Source organism: Aristolochia californica, unplaced genomic scaffold (genome assembly GCF_029961685.1).
Source record: "Aristolochia californica isolate CCGP_79_NKW_82.1479 unplaced genomic scaffold, dmAriCali1.0.hap1 SCAF_7, whole genome shotgun sequence".
Taxonomy (NCBI): domain Eukaryota; kingdom Viridiplantae; phylum Streptophyta; class Magnoliopsida; order Piperales; family Aristolochiaceae; genus Aristolochia; species Aristolochia californica.
In genome coordinates, this window is record NW_027182268.1 from 31,909,895 (window position 1) to 31,925,862 (window position 15,968).

Consider the following 15,968-nt stretch of genomic DNA (forward strand, 5'->3'; position numbering starts at 1 on the left):
GAATTGTAGATACAAGCTCAGTTAAAAGGAATTAGGGACAAGAGAGGAAAATAGTGGTTTTCATTTAAAATTCTTAACTGAGATAAAGGGAGGACTAGAGTAAACCGTGCAACCACCCATTCTCTTACTACAAAAAAAGAAAAAGGGTAAATTGGCCCTCTCTAAAGTGCTCTCTCTAAAATTACAAGGATATCCATTCCTTTTTTTTTTTAAGTTTCAAAACCCAAAGCTGCTCCTTACCATTTAAAAGTTAATTGATTTTTAAAAAATAAATAAAGAAAAACACATTATCTAGTAATTGGAATCAGATGACTAAAATGCCCTTTCTTTTTGGAAAGTAACCCCTTTCACTTATTGACCAAATAAAGAGGGTAAAATTACTTCGAACCTGTTTTTTGGGTTGCATCTGTCATCCTGTGTCTTTTTATGTTTTTGAGGAAAGATGAGTTTTACTCAAGGTAAGCCAAGAACAAAAACTCTCAAAAGATGAGTTTTACTCGAGGTAAGCCAAGAACAAAAACATGAACAAACACAACAATAGCACTAGCAAAGGAGCTCTCCCCTAATAACGAGTGATTGGATGGAGCCTCCTTGTTCGGCAAGGGAATCAGCTAAATCATTAGCTGCCCTAGGGACATGAATTCAATTACAAGAAAAAAGTAAGAAATGTCAATAATATCATTGAAAACTTTCCAATGGCACCAAGGAGGAACAGTAAGCGAGGAGCACCATACAATAACAATCTTCAAATGACCCTCAATGAGAAGGTGGCCATTGAATTGGTCTTTGAAAATGAGGAGCCCGTGGAGCAAAGCATGCAGCTCAACTGAAGTGGAGTCAGAGATACCAAATGAGGATAGGAACAAAGGATAGTTCTAATATCATTCCTGATTATGGTACCAAATCCAGTTGGGCCTGAATTCCCGAAAGCACATCCATCAAAGTTTAGTTTTAGTGAACCCCTAGGAGGTGGAGTCCACTCCATAGAGATCGGCGGCTTCGAGGGGACAGCCATTTGGGCAATAATTCGCCAATTCTCCCCAAGGGGAAAACTCCTAATGTGGATAATTTCTTCCTTGTATGAATCTAAACTGTAATCAGACCAGAAATCCAGATAGTGACCTCATCCACAGTTGAGAATTCATTGTTGAAGCACCTATTATTTCTTTCAGACCATAGGCCCCATGGAGCACAGGCAATGCAGGCCGAGAGGAGCTCCTTGCCCCGCCCAGGCAACTAAGAACCAACACCGAGAAGACAGATATCAGAAATGCCACAAGGGACACAGAATTGGATACTGAATTTTCTCAAGAGATTTGTCCAAACCGTCCAGGCAAATTGAAAATGCAAAAATGGTCAATTTTTTACTCCATTAAGCCACAGAAAAGAGATGCTGGATCAGGCGCATTGTTCCCCCTACTTCTCAAATTTTCATCTGTGAGTATCCTATCAAGGATAGCACTTCATAAAAAGAATCTGATTCTTGGAGGGCCCAACAGGTTCCATGAGATTGCAGCAATAAGTGGCTCGGCGGTGGTTCAAACCTTTGATGTAGTGATAGGCTGACTTTACGGTGAATTTTCTGCTTTTATCAGGAGTCCAAACGATTTTGTGCTCCATGCTCCTTCTAATTCTGATAGCTTCAAGGGAAGACAACAAATTACTCGCTAAAATGGCTTCATTGTCAGTCAGTCTTGTTCTGAAGTTGAAGTTCCAATTTCCCTCGACATTCAGAAAGTCGGCCACAGAAATATCAGAAGAGCGAGCAAGGTGAAATAGATCCGGATATGCATCTATCCAATGACCCACAATCCAACCAATTACCATTCCATAATTGAATTTTCACACCATTACCAGCATAGAATTTGGTTGCAACTTCAAATTTGAATAGCAGCAGGTAGAGAGCCCTCCAAAGAGGTGAGAGTATCCATTTTGCGCCCCCTACCAACCCTAAGGAGAGTGCCGATTAAGTTTTCTAGAGACCATGCGCTGCCATAGAGCTTCCTGATTGTGTTAAATTTCCAAATCCACTTAAGGAGCAAAACCATGTTCATCTCTTTGACACTTCTAATCCCCAATCCACCCTATCTCTTAGTCTTGCAGACATAATTCGAATTCACTAAATGATATTTAAATCCACCATCTGCTCCTCTCCAGAGAATTCTCCTTTTTAAGCTCTCAATCTTATTGCAAGTAGAGGCAGGGCAGGGAAAGAATGACATGTCATAATTTGGTAATCCAGCAATGCATGAGTTGAGAAGGACTATCCTCCCTGCCTTTGATAGGAGCCTTCCTTTTCCTTTGTCTTTTCATGTGAATAATAGAAAGGATAAACTTCACTTTATTTCAAAAAAAAAAAAAAAAATAGAAAGGATAAACTTCTGAATATTCTACATTTGCATTGCATTTCTGTTGGACACTCACATGTCCAATGAAAGTGAAAAATGCTCATGCCCCAATCCATAAAAACGTTACCAGAAGAACATAAATTATATTTTGACCACTCAAAAATGACGATGATTTTGAGCAGCACGATGTCTTAAGTTAGACCCTTGGAAAGCCATTCTCTGGGAAATGAATCAAAAACATTTTTGTCTACATGAAAAAAAAAGGTGGAATTTGTTCATCAGTTGAATTTACTCCACCTTGATCAAGCACAAAATGAGAGAGAGTGTATAACCAGACAAAAGAGTTAATTTCGCTTTCTCTACAAAAAGTTTTTAATTGAATTAAGGTAACATGATGCCTTTGTCAATCAAAAATGTTAGAAGTTATTTAAAAGATCAAGCGGCCACACTTTCCACTTCACTAACACAAGAAAGTACTCCACCTCATGGAATGTGAATCACCACAGAATTCAATTTCACTTCCTTCGGTGATTCACTTTTGCAAAGTACACTGCTACCCTACTTTGCTTGCATAATAGTAAAGAAGACATAATTTAACCAGCTATTAAGGTAGAATATTACGTGGAAGAATCAAAAGTTGAATAAACACCTGTAACCATAATAAGTTCTCTCTTTATCACGCTTGGGATTCAGGATGAAGATGTTATAGGCCTCGTCTAGTTCAAGATAATCAATTAGGCTTCTGAAAAGATACTCCATCCTATCCATGTCGACTTGCCAAAGTATATTCTCACTGTTACTGCATTCAGAGGGCATAAAAGCTGCATTTCAGGGGATTTAAGAAGAAGTGATTGCATGCTAACAAATAGTATATTGCCTGTCAATCAAATTAACTTGGAAAATGGGATAACATAAGCCCATAGAAAGATTTAATCACAGCGGAAGATCATTATAGTCGTTCTTGTCACTATTTTTGTCATTACAATTACTATTAAAATTGTAGTAGTAGTTATTAATGATGATAATGATAGTGGCAGTATGTTGGCCTGCAATAAGAAACTGTTTTGAGTCAAAGGCTATCATTTTTGTCCATCAATCCAACAGATTCTTGACTGAAAATCTCTATATAGTGTGTAATCATAGCATAAATTGCATTCATACAGAGTATGTTGAATGATGGATTTGAGAACTCAAACAAGCAGATAATGTAGATGACACTTAAATATAATACCTGTTATTTGATATATCATCTTTGCGAGATAAGACCTTTATGGCATGTTCAAAAACTGAAGTAACCCTTTCTCCCATTTGTACAGCATGAACAGAAAAACTGAACAGGCACAACAACAAACATCAACACTCACAGAAAAGGAAAAGTCACAGAAAACTTTCAAGCAATATATAAGCAAGCAAAACTTGCCTTTTTCTATTCTAAAAGCTAAGTAGAACATCCAAGAAAAAAGAAAAACCGAAAAAGACACAAGCATGAGTTGAGACATTACTCACTTGTAGTTTATGTGACTGATAAGGGGAAGATGATGATGTTGCACTTTATCGACACTGATCTTGTAAAATGGGGCAAGTACTTCTCCAATATTTGGAACTCGTGTGTGTTCAAAAATGTGATCAATTTTGGTAAACCAGCGTTGCAGTTCTTCAGGCCCAAGTTTGAAACCTATCACATACCACACAATAAATATGACAAAATGGTATGTAATTATGAGAAATATCTTAATGAAAACATCAGGAAACAGACAAAATTTTGGTGTTTTAGTTTTCCCATCTCTTTTCCTGATTTTCTGTTACAGGTTTCCTTTACTAGGCAGGGCAGACTTTTATAGCTGGTTAGTGTATATGTTACCATCTGAGCCTTATGGGCAAAATGAAATGCTAGTACTTTTACAAATAGAACTCTTTCTGTGATCGGGTAGGTGGAGCCTATGGCTCATCATACGCAACATTGGATTAGTAAGATCCCCATCTTTCTCGGACTCGCTAATACGTCGCTGAACTCAGATTGCCAATCCTATGTGCCCATTCTGCTTTGTCTGCATTGAAACTGCGGATCATATATTATTGTCGTGTAAATATGCTCACTCGGTGTGGACCACTCTCATCAACAAAATCGGCCTGCAGTATTGCTCTTCTCAAAACCTTACAGAAACTATTCATACAATCACTAAGGCTAATCTCCCAAAACTTGGAAAGCTTTTAATCTCTTGCTGCGTTGGTCACATCATCTGGGCCCTTTGGAAAGAGAGGAATAATCGAAGGTTTAATCAAAAATCGCTCCCTGATAATATTCTTAGCAATCAAGTTATTGGGCAAGTTACATCTTGGATTCGTATGAGAAAAGAATTTAAAATCCTTGAAGGAATCAACTTACGAGAAAACTGAAATCTGGTTGCAAAAATGTCTTATCCCCCTCGGCCTCCTATAATGAAGACTTGGTGTTCCCCCCCCCCCCCCCCCCCCCCCCGGCCGGATACTTTAAACTAAACTTTGACGGAAGTGCATTTGGTTGTCCGGGACCTGCTGGCTATGGTGGGGTTATTCACAATGATAAAGGGAATCTTCTCCTTTCTTTTGCTGGACCTATTGGGATTTCAGATTCTACAACGGCAGAGTTATCTGGATTATTTAATGGTCTCAAACTATTCCATCAAAAGGTTAGTAGGCCCATTATATGTTGAAGGCGATTCTCAATTCGTTATCAGTTGGGGGACTAAGAAATGTAAACGGCCTTGGCGTCACTGGAATCTATTTAATGATGTATGTACCTTAACTTCTCAATTACAATGTACATGGAATTATATTCCTAGATCCGCTAATCACTTAGCGGATAAACAAGCTAAAACAGGTGTTTTTCTCCAACATCTTGTTGTGGAGGAAGGTCCCGTTTAGTTAGGTTTGTATCTCTCTCTCTCAGTAATATACTTTCACACTTTTCCTCAATAAAAAAGATCCCCATCTTTCATATCCATATGTGTTATTGCTGCTTTTATTGATCCCATGGATAGTTAGTAGTTGACCTTGATGGTAGTTCAAGGAGGAATCCGGGGCCTTCTGGTGGTGGGGGTCTTCTGTGATCCCTTGGGACAGGTATTGCGTGTTTTTTTCTGTTCCTTTTAGGCTATGTGGTTCAACAGAAGCTGAACTTGAAGCTTTGCTTTTGTGGCTTGAGAGTACTTAGGCAGAATTTTGTTTCTCCTTTAGTAATTGAGGGTGATCCTTATGTTATTATTAGCTGGTTCACTGGTTCACTACTATCTCATCTCCTCCTTGGAGATTTTGGTCTCATCTATGATGAGGTTTATGTACTTTGTGATGGCCTTTAATTGTCTCGGTCTCCCATTGGTCAGAGTGGGAATGGCATAGCAGATCAGTTGGCTCAATTAGGTGTAACTCAATGTGAGTTTAGGTCAAAGTGATTCATATCTTTTTCATCTGGGCTGAGTTTTTTTTTTTTTTTTTTGTAATTTTATTTCCACCGAGTAATTCTGAATATTGCTCACATCAGCTAGTTCAGTCTTTTTTTTGTAGCTGGTTTCTTCAGATAGTAGTTCCTTGTAATGTGTATCTCCTTATGAATTTCTCGTCATTTTCAAAAAAAAAAATAGAAAGAAACAAGTATCAGAAAATAAAAAAAAGTTTTAACCTTGATTTCCTTTCCCTTCAAATCCTATGAAGATGAAATTCACAGGAACAGGAAGGTACATGGCTTCAACCTCTGACAGCTGCAGATAACTAGCTAGACTACCTGAGAAACAAAACAAAGTTCACTATGCCACAGAAGACCCATCTCCATCCTATTCATAAATTGAAAAAAGAGATGAGTACATCCAGAAAGCAAAACTAGGTCAGGATGCAATACCAGATATGCTGGAATTTTGACACTGTAAATAGAAATTCAGTGGTTGAAATACACTCTATTTAGGGTAACATCTTCACCGTATTTCAGTGCATTTCACAAAATTATGACATAGATATCCAAAACACAGATGACTAGCCCCAAAGCTCCAGTTCCAAGTCATGAAACAACTGGAAAGAATCTGAATCACCACGAAACTTTTCTTTTTTCAAGTTAAGATTTTCTGTTATAGCAATTATTTAAGAAAAAAATTCAAAAAAAATCCATTGCAATGAATTTTCAATGAGGCAAAAAGGATAAGTTCATATATGTACACATAGAAGATGAATGTAATGCATGAAATTTTACAGATATAACATATACAATAAGACATCAGGTATATTCATATCTTCGTGTCAAGAAAACAGTACAATATGTACCTTATCAATGAAGTTCCAATTTTTTTTTCTTTAAAACAGTTAAAAATTCATTGAAAAGAGAAAAGAAAATACAAGAAAAGGTTAGCAAAGCTAGCTACAAAGACCTAGCAAAACACGGCAAGAAATACATCATGAGGGAAAAACTAAAGGAAATGATCTCCCACAAACAAATGCAGCTGAGAAACCCCAAGACAAGCAAACTTATGCTAAAGATTTAGAAATTGTAGACATGATTGCCACTTGCTGCATTTTCTCATAAGATTTGTGATATTGAGCCAGTTTCAAATTTTATGAAATTCCAAGTTTGCACATGCAAGCTTAGGCTTCCACAGTCAATCTTTCATCAGCAGAAACCAGAGGCAGTAAGGGAGGACGAGAGGAGAGAAAAATATTCTCTACTTGCATATGCAGTTGGGGAACTTAGCCTGTGTAATAATGTCTCTAAGAAGTCAGCTTGGGTTATAGAAATGCCAATCTGACCTTCATAAAAAAAAAAACAAAGGATGCCAATCTAAGCTTTTGAACCACTAAATTAGGCATAAGACCAGCCATTTGCACACAACTGGAGAGCTGAAGAATAATGCATCTGAGTTTTGAATTAAGTCAGGGGAAGAGAAGGCACTAAGATGTGTTTACCATATGCAACAGTTTCAAAAAGATTGTGTGTGTGTACTTATATATACTTATATACATATAGACACATATAAAATATGAAATGAAGTGTTAAAAAAATTGGAAAGATACTTCGCCAAATTTCTACCTCTCGTTAGTAAATACATAATGTATACTTCTTTCTTTTAAATGGATAGAAACTTTTTATTTGATTTTAACATAGAAGAATAGCTATTGATTTTTATATTGGAAATTGTAGGTACTGTTTGGCTTTTGTATGAATTATTTAGAAGTATAAACATATATGTTCCTTTTTTTTATTAATGGTGCGTATATTGATAAAAAGGAGAAGAAAAATTACAAAACTAGGTCTAGGGGCCTTACTCCACAACAAATTGTTGGAGAGAAATGCCCGCCTTGGCCTGGGCGTCTGACAGGTGATGTCATGGGGGTCTGACGGAGTTTGCACACCAATTGATAACCACATTTGAATTTCCTTCAATACAAAGAGGTGGCAAAAGAAAATTTTTAGGCCGAGCAGCAGTCCCAAGAGTTCTGCTGTGGTAGAATCGGAGTTGCCAAGGGGACCTGCATAAGAGAAGCAAAGGTGGCCTACATATATGTTCCTTTGAGATACAACTATCTCAAATTAAAAGAAAAACATGACTTACCAAGTTAGTATCATTTTACTTTTTCAAAAAAAAAAAAAAACGTGTTATTTTACTTTTTTTTTTAAATGATGCTAAATTTTATTAAGACAAAAGCTCAAGAGAGCAATTTACAAAGGGAGAAAGCCGTCCCAAACAATGAGAGATTGTTGGGAAGTTCCAAATTTAGCCAATTTATCAGCCAAAGAGTTGGCTGATCTAGGAATGAGATTCCAATTACAATTTTACTTAATAGAATTGATACAATTTTAATTATTAATTGCTGAATCATATCCTTAGATCACCGATGTAACATGAAAAATCCAAATCCTCTTTATATAGCTACAATTTAAACGTTATTAGTGTTGGACTTCTGATTATGTCAGTCATTGTCTAAATCATCTCTAGTTGACTTTAGTCATTTTCCGAGGTCAGCTAATCACTTTGTTGACTCTCTTGCTAAACAAGGAGTCCCCCACCAATCTCTAGTTGTAATGTAAACTTCCCCCCTCTTGTTGATGTTTGTTATTCTTTGCCTTTGGGTCTTGCAATAAAATCTCACCTTTCTTTAAAAAAAAAAAAAATCGACTCCATTTTGATTATACAATATAACTCCTTCCACAATCAGACAATAAATAGGCTTGTAGACAATGTTAGTTAGCAGAGGTGCCAAGTCAAAATTTATGAAACTTGCCTCAGTCACTGGACATGGAATCAACTCAATCATCAGTTTGTAAGTTCAGAAAGTGACTTGAGCAAAAAAAAATTAGTTATCTAATGCAATTGAGGAGTTTTATATATATTTAAAGGCCTCAACATCTTCTTTTTGTTAGAAATGCCCTCGAATATACTGTAATTAATTTCAAAATCACTTCTTTCAAGGAAAAGGAGTATAAATTTTACTCATGCCATTCTTTGTCTGACACAAAATTTCTATCCTTTTCAAAGGCCATATAATTCTCAAAGAAAATAACCAAGTCTTTTCTAGGATAATCAAATAGAACTTAAAGGAGCAACTCCTCAAGATAATCAAACAAATATTTCTTCTTCAGAAACAAGGAGAGTAAATTAGAGTTGAGAACGGCTCTGCTCATGGTTTTGATATCTTCAGCACCGGTTTTGAGTTGTGTTAGAGTTGAAAACCTTATCCCTGTGCCCAACTCTAATGCAATTGGCTTGGCTTGACACAACCCGTCCTTCTTAAGATAAGGTTTTCTTTTCTATCCTTTTCTTTTTAATGCTGATTACATGCACACACACCACATTACCCCTGGTGAGACTTGAACCAAGACATCACACAAAACAAAACCCTATGTGACCGCTGAGCTAATGGCCCAAGCCACATTTTCTATCCTTTTAATGGTCCTGCTCATGGGTTTTTTAACAGTGCAAGAGCAGTAGAGGAACCCTTATCTCCTATGTTGTTTACATAATCAATGAGGCCCTTGTTGTTATTGTTTTTTTTAAATGGAGATCAGGCGCTTGGGACCTCCATCTCTGGTGTGGTCTTGACAACTCGGATGCCCTGCTTGCCTCTCGGCTTTTGGAGGTGATCTCATCTTCTAGACCTTGTGAAGCCATGGTCGACTCGATGATTTGGTGGCTAGAGACTTCTACCACCTTCTATGTTTCCTCTGCCTATTCCCTCATCAAGGGATGGACTTCGGCGGCTCTTGATCATGAGGTGACTCTTCTTTGGCAATTATGCGCCACCCCGAAGGTTAAATTCTTCCTATGGAGTGTTGGGTTCAATAAGATACTCACTACTGACATTCTTCGACATCGTGGTAACCACAATGTGTGCACCTCCTGTCCTCTTTGTGGCCTCGAGGAGGAGATTATCAGCCACCTTCTCATATCATGCCCCTTCTCTTGGTCGGTTTGGATAAGTATTCTCAGTCGGATTGGCCTTCAATTATGTTTGTCTAGGGATTTCCTCTCAATATGCCGCATAATTTTTGGGTTTCCTATCCCTAAACTAAGCAAGATGCTTATTTCTACTTGTGTTGCTTTCATACCTTGGGGTATTTGGAAGGAGCGCAACAATAGGCAATTCAATGCCAAAAATTTATCCCAAGAAACGGTTGCCTCCTACATCATTGGTCTCATATCGTCTTGGCACCATTCCATAAAGGAGTTCTCCTCTCTCTCGAGTCACCCTCTCAAGGACAATTGGAGTGTCCTTGCTCAGATGGCCTCCCTAGTGAAGCCTCCCACTATGCAGGAGTTACAGTCTCCGATGTCGGGCTTCATCAAGCTGAATTTTGATGGTAGCTCCTTCGGCAATCCTAGCCTAGCGGGCTTTTGGTAGCGTTTTTCATGACTCGGATGGTAATCACCTTTTGTCATACTCTAGGCCATTGGGCATCTCTGATTCCACTTTTGTCGAGCTTCAGGCCCTCCTCAGCAATCTCACCATATTCCTAGAGCACCTCTCCGGCCTGCTCCACATTGAGGGAGACTCTAAGGTGATCATCGGATGGTTCTCCTCGCCCTCCACCCCGCTGTGGCGGCATTGGGACGCTGACTACTATGGTTTAGATATTCTTCCCCACATCTCTTGTACTTGGTCTCATGTTCCTAGATCTGCTAATTTTGTAGCTGATGTTTTTGCCAAACAGGGAGCCTCCCTCCAATCCCTTGTTGTAAAGGGTATGCTTCCCTAGTTTGTTTGTTTCTTTTTCTTGCTTAATAAAATTATCACTTTCTCAACAATATATATATATATTTGTTGGCAAGGAAGAAAAGAAATGACATAGCTTAACTGGTGATAGATGCCCCAAGCATAGGTGTCATAAGTATGAGGAGTCTGCAGTGGTCAATGCCACGTGTTTGGGAATAGACACATTTAGTGGAGGCATACTTATGCTCGCCATTATGGCACTTGTTGAAGACGAAGGATCAAACTCAATGGTAGAAGAAGTGGTAGATGGTGTAGATAAATGGCTAAGTCATTGTAGTAGCTGTTGAATCTCATCATGTGAACCAATGTAAGAGGAGGCATCTCTATCTGTGACTATGGAATTGGCCAAGATGGTTTTACCAATTTTCTCTCAACACTTGTGGTAGATTTGGTTAGACTGACCACAGTGAATGCATTTTCGATCCCCTCTATCATTTTGGTCACGACTTTGAGTAGGAAAAGTCGTGACCTCTACTTCTACTACTACCACAAAAACAACCCTCGGGCATACCAATAGATGACTGAAGGTTAAGAGCGGCACCATCTGATAGTCTAGCATCTTTTTCAGGTTTAGTCACTACTGCACCTTTTGCTCGAAGCACTCTGTTAAAGGTTTGTTGAAGAGTAATCACATCTTCATTGGTCAACAATTAAGCCCGAATAGTATCATATTCAAATTGCAAACCATCTAGAAACCTAAAAACCTGAATCTGATTCTCTTTCTTACAAATGTCCTAAAAGAATGAAAGGTGTTGATTTCCTATAGTACCCCTCTCATTTCAGCGAAATAATTTGTCACCTATCTATCTCCTCGCTTCATATTAAAATATTTGAAATATAGCTCATAAATCTAAGACAAATTACTCTCTTGAGACAAAATAGAAGGCAGGGTTGTCTACATCTCCTTTACTGTCACACACTCAAAATCTAGTCACTATACCGTGCTTCATACTATTTACCAACCAAGGCAGCACTCGATTATCCTCTGCTTTTAAGTCCTCAATAACTGGTATAGGGGGATCGTCTATGATGTATTTAGCCACTCTTCTAGCCTTCAGAAGCATAAGAACAGACCTTGACCAATTCAAATAATTTTTTTTTGAAAAGGCATAACCCATTCTATCTAATAAATTTTAACCTAACCAGCAATGGACAGCAGTTGCACTTTGCAATTGAGATAGAAAATTGAGTAAACAGCAGCTTGATAGCATAAAGAATGGATGACATAGGCGATTGGGAGGACGACACAATCCTTGGGTAGGCTGCACATAATGAAGCCAGGGTTTCAAATCATAGTAGTTACTCAATTGAGAGTAGAAGTCATCAACCAATTGGTTATGGCAGGAAGAAAAGAGGAAAAATTGAGTTTTTACGCTACCAGTGTAGAAATTTTCGAAAGAACCTTCAATAGGGTTACTGAATAGAGAGGAAGAAGTCACAAAACTGAAGAAGATCTGCCCAAGGCTACCTCCATTGCTCTGATCCCATGTAAAGAAGGAAGATTGAGAGAGAAAAGGAAGGAGCAAAGTTGAGAGAAAAGGAAAGGGAGAAGCAGCCTTGGCTGCATTGGAGTTTGTGCCAAAAGGCACAAGTTCAGCTTTAAGTGATAATTACAAGAAGGACAAAAATGCCCTTAGTTACAAAAACTCCTATAACTCATAAAACACAACTCTAATTTTAATGAAATTTGAAATATAAGAGTTTATATCTAATTAACAGATGTATGCTAAGATAAATCAGAATATGATAAATACCAAAATATCCTTGCACTATTATTTTAACAAAGATCAATTAAAGGTGTGACTTAATGTATGATTCATCATACTTAGTGTTGGATAAGTACCCTACACTTCATCATTTCCATAACGCAATTTTGAGAGATAATTGGAAGGATGTGGCAGCCACCTCCTTGGAGATTCATCACTTTTTATGGTTGAATTTATTCTTTATGTCAACGTGTCTTGATTGTATGGAAGCGTGTAGCTAGAAGTGCAAATTCCATCACACGTTCTCTAACTAGACACGGGGTTTTGCTTCAGCATATTGTTGTGGGAGATTATGTAACCCTATTTACAAGTTTATGGCTGCTTTCTTTGTAGTAGAGTATTTTCTTCTCTCCTTGATGAAATTTTCATCATTTTCAAAAACAAAAACTCCAAATTAAAATAAAATGGATGAAGGCATCAATCTGTAGTTCTCAGAATAGGATGAGGAACCAAAGTTGGAAGAGTCAACTCATGAGTGATACTACAAGGGGCATGTCCTCCATAAAATTTCGAATGTTAAGATTCTTAAGTAGAAATAAAACTAAATAAATTGCTCATTGAGTGATACTACAAGGGGCATGTCCTCCATAAAATTTCGAATGTTAAGATTCTAAAGTAGAAATAAAACTAAATAAATTACCCAATTTATCAAGCCTAAATGCTGCATCACTCTTGCCTCAGGCATTTCAAATTCACAATTGGACTTCCACATATGATCTTTCTTTTTCTTTTTTTTGAAGAAAGTCACATTTTATTGACAAAGCCCAAAGACTAACACAGCTCTCCGGCTTTCTAAATATGATCTTTGTAGATATGTAGTGAAGTATAATACAAAATACAGTGTGAAGCACATGATACTACAAGGGTAAATGATGCATCCAGATGCAAGATAGTTCAGTCTCACCAGAACACCTGAAAATGTGCAGAACATGATGCAAAGATGAAAGCTGATGGAATAGTACAAGAAACAAACTGTTAAGATTGATTTTTTTATGAAAGCCGTTGGAATAGTACAAGAAACAAACTGTTAAGATAGATTATCCTTCAAGAATGTAGGAGTTCAAATGATAGCGTGTTATCATAGCCAAAGGAGTTTAAAAATACTTCTTATGCATTTGCAACTACCTGCCCTGGTATAGTTGAGCAAACTCATCTTGTCAGAGACAGAATGTACCGAGCTTTCCAAATCATCAAAATCTGAAAATTAACAAGCATCACATCATTATAAGATAGACAGAAGACATTACCTCCAAGGCCAAAAATTAACACAAAATAGTTACCACCAACCACATTTATTTGCTTGTGACACAAGAGAGAGAGAGAGAGAGAGAGAGAGAGCACAAGCGTGAGAACATTACCACTACGTATCACATCTTCACTCCAGAATCTACTTTTTCCTTTGAGATTAAATAAGGAGAATACTGATGACACCCCACTTTTACGACTTCCCAATGGTTGCCAATCTGCCCCCACTGCTTGCAACTAGACACAAGTACCATCCAGTACTTAGTTGAGTGAGCCAAAAAGTAAAAGAGAAGGGTCGAGAAATTATCAGGCAGTCAAAGAAAGAGTAACTTGTCACTTAAAACACACAATTTTCTTGGAATGGTATTTATTGTATGCCCTATCCAATAAAATCATCTATAAGGGGGGGAAAATGCTTATACTGTGTCCACCTTCTTTTCGAAGCCAAATTTTTTTTTTTTTAAAAGAGAACCCCTTGCAGGAAATATTATTAATAGCTTCTAGATGTTCACAAATGCATAGGACATTCAATTGGTAGTGGCCCCTGCCATGCAAAAAAGCAAACTTGAAAACTGCCTTCTTTATCTGGTGGGTACCTATCTGACTTCCTAATACAGTGATATAGTAGTAATAGTCATAAGATGGTCGATCAAGCTTCTTTTCAGTTAAATCTACTCCAACCCCTCCATTTGAGAAAAGAATATCTCGCAAATTTAACGATATAAACAGCTAAAAATCATTGTGTATGATGCTTTTTAGGTGAATAACATATCCATCCTTTTCTGCAAAACAGGCCATTTGGCAGCTACAAAATTATCTCTGAAATAGTATCCCTCACTAGAAAAGTATGAATAAGAAAGCATTAGAAATCAGCATTAGAAAAGTAAAACTATATATGAGAAAAAGTTGACTTTGGGACCATATAGGAGGTTGTTCACATCAATATATCTCCGAGCTAATTCTTATTTTTATCTGAAATTAGGTGATCACCAATCCATGAGAAGATAACTTTTCTTTCACTTTTTAGACAGAATCTCAAAAAACACCAGCCTAATAAAACATTGACCCATAACAAGATCTTTCATGAAAAGGTCATTCACAGTCCACGAATCGAAAACCTGAAAGTAGACAACGTCTAATTTTGAGATATGAGATAACTAATTTGAGAGATTTAAGTACATGCCTTAAACGTTGGCGGACATTAACATGTTAGTTATAGCCCTTTTGGACCTACTGAATTTGTACGGATTGTCTATGACTTGACGAATATAAAGTAAGTCAGTACACTTGAATGTCACCTGGTACTTCTGTCAGCAAAGATCACATACACTTCTGGAAACTTGAAGCGTATAGGAGCACCAAACTCTCTAAAACACATGAGCTTCAAAAAAAACTTGATTGCATTTCAACAAGTTGGCAGTATAAGCTTGAACTGACGTGGTACATCGTCTTTCCTATACCTGATTTATGTAGTGTGCCAGTTATCCAGCTAATGTTACTGAATTTGAAAGATAAAACAAATAGACGTGCCTACCATCTCATAATTCTTGAAGTTTACTTTAAAAGATACTAAAGCGTACTCAGTTAACTGGCGGAGTAGGGAACATAAGGTAGTTAAGTGCATTTGGAGCAGCAGGACAGTCTCTAATAAACATGTGATCGCTTCCAAACGTCTCGAAATTTACGTTACCATCATTTTCCAAGGTTCGTCCGTAAAAGGTTCGGATCAAATATAACTAACGACAATAGACGAAGAAGGTCAAATCGACAACAAGTCGAACAGGAAATTATCTTTACGCCTTTTACACTTCATGGATCTCCAAGGATAACTGACCTGTAACACCACGCCGATGAGGAGTACAAAAAAGATCCTCCGGTCCATTTCCGTGGGAACGAAGAATAGCCAGACGAAGGAAATTGTGAAGACTTTCTATGATGCTAATCGAAGAAGTTGATTGAGGGACATGGGATGAAATCTCGAATGGATGGCACTGACGGCAGCGCTTATTTAGTAGGGGCAACTGCCATTGGAAATTGTGGAGGTTTTGATCGTGCAAAATTGTCTTAATGGATTCAGCACAGCAGTGCTACCGTGCGACCCGCGAATGACTGCTCGCTAGCTTCACAGTCGGAGAAAAAACACACAGGAGAGAAATAGAAAAGAAAAACATAAGAGATAACATAAAAGGGAAACATTATTTTTTTTGTTTGGAAGTAATAGAAAAATAAATAAATTTTAATAATTTTTAAAAAAATAATGATTAAAGTTATATTCAAACCTAAAAACTAAAATATCTATGTATTAAATTATTATCCATAAATTTTTATTTTCTCTATAATAATTTTAATTATCTATAAAATTATTTCTCTAATTTTT

At 37.4% G+C, this 15,968-nt stretch overlaps 1 pseudogene; it reads right to left on the reverse strand.

Moving 5' to 3' along the window:
- LOC137937621 (uncharacterized) overlaps window positions 1-15,699 on the reverse strand; it is a 105,089-nt pseudogene extending 89,390 nt beyond the window's left edge.
- Window positions 15,700-15,968: the final 269 nt, after the last annotated feature.